The 7,294-nt window shown below is 26.3% G+C and overlaps 1 protein-coding gene across 1 annotated transcript in view; it reads right to left on the reverse strand.

The window, feature by feature from the left end:
* LOC117177924 (protein mothers against dpp) overlaps positions 1-2,039 on the reverse strand; it is a 13,260-nt gene extending 11,221 nt beyond the window's left edge. The window contains exon 1 of the mRNA XM_033369037.1: positions 1,993-2,039. The gene's annotated coding sequence lies outside the window, so the exon portion shown is untranslated. The remainder of the gene's footprint in view (positions 1-1,992) is intronic.
* Between the last annotated feature and the right edge of the window lie 5,255 nt (positions 2,040-7,294).

Here is a 7,294-nt window from a genome sequence, read left to right on the forward strand (position 1 = left end):
ATGAAATAATTTTCAGTGAAGTTTCTACCAAAATGCAGTACCTAAACGTACTTTATTGTACTCTAATAAATCTTCCAAAGTTTCAGCTCGATATTTTATTTAAAAAAAAAGTTCTTAGGTTCAAAAAAACATTCAGTGAACTGAAAAACTGTGGTCGGTAATATAGGTATTTAGCTGTGTCACATGCCCTTAAGACTGTAATTTTGTAATCTATTCTACTCAATCTTGGATAGATATTATTTTATTAAAATAATATCAATTATTATATTTTTTGTTAAAAATTCATATATTTTGTTTGAAGATGCATGTATTTTATTTAAAATTTAACCACTTTGGTATAAAGTTCAACTATTTGGTTGAAAAGTAACTTTTTGTTTAATTCATATTTATGGTTTAAAGATGCAACTATTTTGTAGAAAATTCGCCTTTTTGGATTAAAAATACAACAATTTAGTGGAAATTTTTGTTCTTACTTTAAAATGCGGCTTTTTCGTTTCAAAATGTATCTCTTTTGTTAAAATAATTTCTTTAGAAGGTTCAGCTATTTTGTTAAAAAATTGTCTTCTCTCGCTGAAAAATTATCTATGTACTTGGTTGAAAGTTAAACTACTTTGTTAAAAATTCAGTTGTTTGGTTGAAGATTCATAATTTCGGTTGAAAATTCAAATGAATTGAAAACAATGTAAAAATATGAAAAAATTAATTGCATCCAGAAAATTTTATACGAGCTTAGAAAAATTTAAGGGAATTCAAAAAAATGTGATGAACTGCCTAAGAATTCAAGATGAGGTTAAAAGACTTCAGGATCCGCTGAATTAAGAAGAAATAAATAAATTTAGAAGAATTCAAGTGAAATTGAAATTAATTGAAATTTTTTTTTACTCGAAAAAATCGATTGATTTAAGTAAAATTTGATTAAATTTAGGAAAAGGAGAAGAATTCGATGAAATTCACTTAATGAAAATTAATTTGAAAACCAATCAAGTGAATTCAAAACAATTCAAAAATGTGGGAAAATTCATTTAATTGAACAAGTTTGACTTAAGTTTAGAAGAAGTAAATAGAATTTAATAAAATGCCTAAAAATGTAAAGGGAGTTTTAAAAACTTCAGGATGAATTTAGAAAAATTGAAGAAAAATTTAAAATCATAAAATCCCGTGGAATTACATGAAATTCCAGAAAATGTATTAAAATACCTTGAATTCTTTTAAGATACGTTAAAATCATTTATCCGAAATTTCTAGGAAATTCTTCATTAGCGCATGCACATTTTTTTTAATTCCTTAAAATTATTAAGATCCTTAGAAACCCCTTCAAATTGTTCAAATCTCTAGAAACTGCCTCAGAAACTTTTAAAATGCCCTAAATTATTTTAAAGGCTTTGCAATCTTTCCAAACAATTGAAAAATTGGGAATCTTCTAAAACTGCTTAAAACTTTTCAAACCATTTTACATCTTTTGAAATCCCTTGAAACTTTTTAAAGCCCTTGAAAACGCCTGGGAGCCCATTACAGTGCCCTAAAATATTGCAAATCCTTTGAAATAACATTAAATTACTAATATCAATTTAAATTTTCTTTGCAAACTTTTAAAATAACCCTAAACATACAAAATCCTTTTAGATTATTCGAATTTTTTGAAAAATTTCAATATTTTAAATATATATCAAAAAGTTTGACCACTTTAGGAATTGATCTTAAGGATGAATTTTAAAAAAACTAAAAAAAAAAACACGTTGAATTCCGTAAAATTGAGTACATTTATAGGAATTCAAGTAAATTAAAAGAATTCAAATGAATTCATCGAGTTAAAGACAATTCCAAACAATTTAGGATAAATTAATAAGAATTCAGAGCGAATGTGAATTAATTCTGCAAAATTTACTAAAATATTATACAATCCCGAGAAATTCTATGATGATATTTCGTGAAATCCTGGAAAATTTATTAAAATACATTAAAAGGATTAATTAATTTAATCTTTCACAATACCTTAAAGCTTAATAGGTCCTGTAAAATCGTTCCGCATCTTCCGAAATTCTTTATCCTAATATATTTCAAACGTTTTGAAATCCCTGCAAATAAATGAATCAAATTAATAAAAAATTCCTTAAACAATTCCAAATTAGAAGCTCTGAAAACGCCTTAGAAGTTTTAAAAATACACTAAGATCTTAAAAATACCTTCGAATTATTGAAATCTATTACAAACTTTTCGGAATCTTTAGAAATACCATTAAATATCTCAAAAGAATAGTAACTAACCCGAGTTAATTTATTGAAAGGAAAGTGATGATTGTGATAATTTCATTTAAAAAACTAGCCAAAAGGTGACTAATAATAAATGTGTGGCGGCCCTGATTTTAGTTTACAATTACTTCTTACAGAAATTTCTTCGTTTTGAACTTATTATACAATTTTTTTTAATTCAATTATTGGCTGCAAATGGGGTACCATAGGGGCCACATTTTGAAAATAGGGCACTTTAGAGACCTAAACTGCATCAAAAGGAAAAATTTGTGCGCGAACCATTTAGAAAAAATAAAGCCTTTTTTGGACCGCAATCATTTTTTTTATTAAATGTTTTTAAATAGTTGCAATACTTACTTATAAACACTGCACTGGTTGACAAAGAGAGACTCTTAACGATTCAACATTTTCGACTTAATATGGCATCAAAATCGTAGTTAAATTTTTTTATCCGGAAATAAATCCTGAGAGGACCTCAGTTCTTATTCTGCAAATAAATATGACAATAAATAACAGGTTTCAAATACTGCATGAATTAATGCTACTTTAATTATTTAGAGATTCTGATCCACATCGAACAATCTTTGCGAATATTTAAATAAACATGAAAAAAGGAAAAATAAATTCATTTTTAAAGCATATTGTTATTCACGAACAGTTTTGGATTTTTTTTTCAATAATGAAACCTAATCCAACTGGCACTAGAAACAATTTTAATTTTATATAAATAGTACATTATAATGCATAATAAAATTAAGTTTCTATTAATTTGTACAATTTAATCCTAACTATGGTAGCGACAGTAACCTTTTAATATTTCATTACTGAAACAAAAATCAATTATGATATTTCCAAAATACACTAACAAAGATAAAATTTTCACAAGATCTATAAATCGCGGGAATTACTGAACCCGAGAATTAAAAAAAAATCCTGCAGCTTCAGAATATCGACAAAACGGCCACAAAGGGAATAATTTGCAAGCGAATTCGCACCCCATTATTGAAACCAGAAATGAATCACTCCCCTCGATAATGATAGGTGTGCAAAATGAAAATCGGAGCAGTGACACTATAGTGTATTGACGTCTTGACAGCAACCCAAGACCTCAACTCCAAAGCAGAAGAAATACAATCTATTCCTTTTATAACCTCAAAATTTCGTACCTTCTAAAACCCGCAATTTATTCACTTAAATGACTCGAAAAACCAAAAGCACCAAAAGGAGGCAAAAGTAAAAATCAGAAAGTATCGAGGAAGCTATCTCCCTCCTCCAACCCCCCTTAACCGCACGGATCTCAACGACTTACAATCAGGCCAGTTTTTTAGCAAAAACAAAATTTAAAAAAATACCAGACACAAAATATCACTCACCCTCGGAAAACACGACTTAATAAATCCTCTGGGCAAATACAGGACGTTTCCAGGATCTTTTTTCACCACACACAAGAAATGTTTACTCTCTCCGCTCACTGCGCGAAAAGTTATGGCGTTACATATGGCGTTATGGCCGCAATATGTACATATATGCGTAATTCATAATTTTATCAGTGTTTTCCTCCTTGAAAAATTAGTATAAATATTTATTTATACAAATATTTGTAAATACAGAACACTAATCTGCTATTAGAAATATCGTATAATCTTTAATCTATAAGCAAATCGGAGTAGAAAATCTTAAAAATCGTTTGGAAGAGGTTATGGACGTTATGGTAGAGAATGGAGAATATTACCAATATTATCTGTTATATTACCGAAGAATGCTGAGAATATAAGAAATTATTCAGAAATTAGAAGAATTTATGAAAATTTCAAACCTGTTATTGTTTTGTTAAAAGAAAACGGGGGAAAATGATTGTTGCGAATTGTTGGAAGAAAACTGAGTTGAGAGTTTAGACAGATCGGAGGTATAGCGGAACACGAAACCCTAAAAAACGCGCGTTTTTCAAATCCGAGTCTTCAATCTTTATTTTGTGTTCAGGATGGACGTTTTAATTGAAGAAAAATATTCTCGGACATTTTCCGGTTCGCAAACATTTTTTTACGGCCAATTAAATTTAAAAAATCGAACTCTAAAGCTAACCACTTCTCCCTTTGAATAAATGAAAAATGAACTGCAAATTAAAGCACTCAAGATCGTATTTAAAAATTTTAAAATTAAAAAATTAAGATTTAAAAGTTCTTTAATTCCAACATTTTAATTCAAGTAATCAAAAACTTACACCTATCAAATGGAAAGTACTGTTTTCAGTCGGACAATTTTAAATTAAATGCATTTAAACTGAAAAATTTAGGATTTTTAACTTTTATAAATTGTAGAGTTCAAAAATTCAGATTCAGATAAGAAAATGTAAATACATATTATCATTTTCAATTATATTCATATCCTTAAAAATCTTCAAAATTGTATTTCAATGTATTAAAAAATCTACATGTTGTTTCAATTCTTTTCTAATTTAAAATTATTATTAAAAGTTTGTCATAACTTCTGAATATTTTTTTAAATTATTCGAATTTAAAATAATTTTCCAAAATAAAAGATCATTTTAAATTTTCCTAGCAATCTAATGAAAATGTTTTTATTCTTTTGAAGCCTTACACGATTCTTCAAAAGTTTATATATTTTGTGCTCAAAATCTGCAAAAATCTACATTTTGATTTAAATTAGGCCACGGCTATTTGCACCGGAATTTCGATACGAATAGCCAGATTTTTTGGGAATACACACTTCGTTTCAATTATTTGAAATCATTTCAAGTTTTAAATTACTAATTTTGAATCTGTTTAAAGTCTAATTATCTCTAAAAATTACTTCAATTGTTCTACAAATAATAAGTGTTCAATTATTATTTATACATTGAAATTCAACAATTACACTTTTATATCAATCATCTTAGAAATAAAATAATTAAAATTATAACGTTCAAAGTTTAAAAGCTCCTTGAAATTTTAACGATACAAGACTTTCTATTTTCAAATAATTCAGTTTCAAATTATTTATATTTTTTTACGAATAGGGCTTTTGAATTGAACCAGTTTACTTTTTAACGTTGAACTCTGGAAATTCTTAAATTTTCAACAGATTTAGAATAGACAGATTTAGACAGCATTTAAAAATTTTTTTAATTAAAAATATACACTCAAAAATAAACATTTGTAATGGGAAATTTTGTTACGTGAAAGATTTTCGAATTACGCATTATAAACTGAATGATATCGCATAATTGAAGAAGATCAGAATTCAAGGTATTATTTTAAAAATTATTATAATCGAACTAGTACAGATTTTTTTCGACAATTTGTAAAATTCACGATAAAAAAATAAATTTCCTTTGATTTTTCGATCTCAAAAAATTCCCCGTAACCCGGTATATTAGAAGAAAAATGAAAAATTGCCTATGTGAAGCTTGTAATTAATCAAATAAATGATATTATTATCGTGAAATATGTAGGTAATAGCAATCTTTGTATAAAAAAATACGGTCAAGACAATTTCCCTTTTTCTCGTTTCTTCGCTTAGAATTGAATTAGTAGAACCCAATAAGAAAATCCAACTATTTTCAGTTAAAAGTTAATTATTTTTACTAGGAAATTCTAATGTAAGATTTTTTGTTCAGAATTTGTTTGTTTGTTACAAATTTAATTGTTTTGTTGAAAATTTAATCATTCTCTTTTGAGAAGTCATCATTTTTAGTTATAAATTCAACTGGAATTTAAAAAAAAACTCTGTTGTCGCTGTAAATTAATTTTTTTAATTGATATTGATCTACTCCAGTAGAAAATTTAACTATGCTCTTGAAAACTTGTTTTTTTTTTAATGAAAAATATTTTAAAACTGAATATTTAACTATTCCATTTTTGGTGGAAGGTTTATATTTTTTATTGAAAATTAACATTTTTATTTAGAAATTCAACTATTTTGTGGGAAATTCATCTATGGTTGAAAATTTAACTATTTTGTTCAAAATTGTCTCTTTTTTAGTTGCAAATTAATTTTTTTTAATCCAAAATTTATCTATTTTAGTTCAAGATTTATCGTTTTACTATTCATCTCTCTAATTACAAATTTAACAATTTGGGAGAAAATTCAACCGTTTGTTTGGAAATTACTGTTTTTTAAATTGATATTTTCGGGTTGCAAATTAAACTGTAAAGTAGAAAATTCGTCTTTTTGGTTGCATTCGACTGTTCGTGATTTAAAATTCAAATATTTTTTTGTTGAAATATCAACTATTACATTTTTGTTGATAATTTCTTTATTTGGTCGAAGATTCAAGATTTTGGTTAAAAATTCCTGCCTGGTTGACAATTTAACCATTTTGTTGAATTTATTTTTTTAGTTGCAAATTAATTCTTTTAATAGAAAATTTATCTGTATTCAAGATCCAGCATTTTAGTTGAAAATTCATCTCTCGGCTTGAAAATTTAACAAGTCTGTTGATAAATTGACAATTCTGTGTTTTCTCAAAAATTAATTTTTTTAAACTGAAAATTAAACTATTCCATTTTTGGTCGCAAGTAGATATTTTTAATTGAAAATGTATCCTTTTTAGTTGAAAATTCATGTATATTGTTGAAAATTCATGTTTTTAGAAGAAATATAATGTTCTTGGATGAAATTTGATCATTTATGGTTGAAACTGCAGCGGTCTAGTTGAAAACTAATCTGTTTGTTTAAAAAATTAACATTTTTGTTGAAAATTCGTTTTCTTTACAAGCATTCAACTGTTTTCGACTAAAATCGAAATCTTTTCTTCTTGAAATATCAAATAATCTTTTTTGTTTCAAAGTTTTTCCATTTTTGTAAAAATTTCACTTTTTTAGTTAAAAATGCAAATGTCTGGTTAACCATTAATCTATTTCGGACGAAAATGAACTTTTTTGTTGAAAATTCAACAGTTTGACTGAATATTGAACTATTTGGTTGAAAATTTATGTTTTTTGTTGAAAATTCGTTTTTTTTATCAGAGAATGAATTTTTTGTTTGTTAACAATGCAACTGTTTAATTAGTGGTTATTCTGTTTGCTATAAGGATTCAAGTATTT

Source organism: Belonocnema kinseyi, chromosome 8 (assembly GCF_010883055.1).
Source record: "Belonocnema kinseyi isolate 2016_QV_RU_SX_M_011 chromosome 8, B_treatae_v1, whole genome shotgun sequence".
Lineage (NCBI taxonomy): Eukaryota > Metazoa > Arthropoda > Insecta > Hymenoptera > Cynipidae > Belonocnema > Belonocnema kinseyi.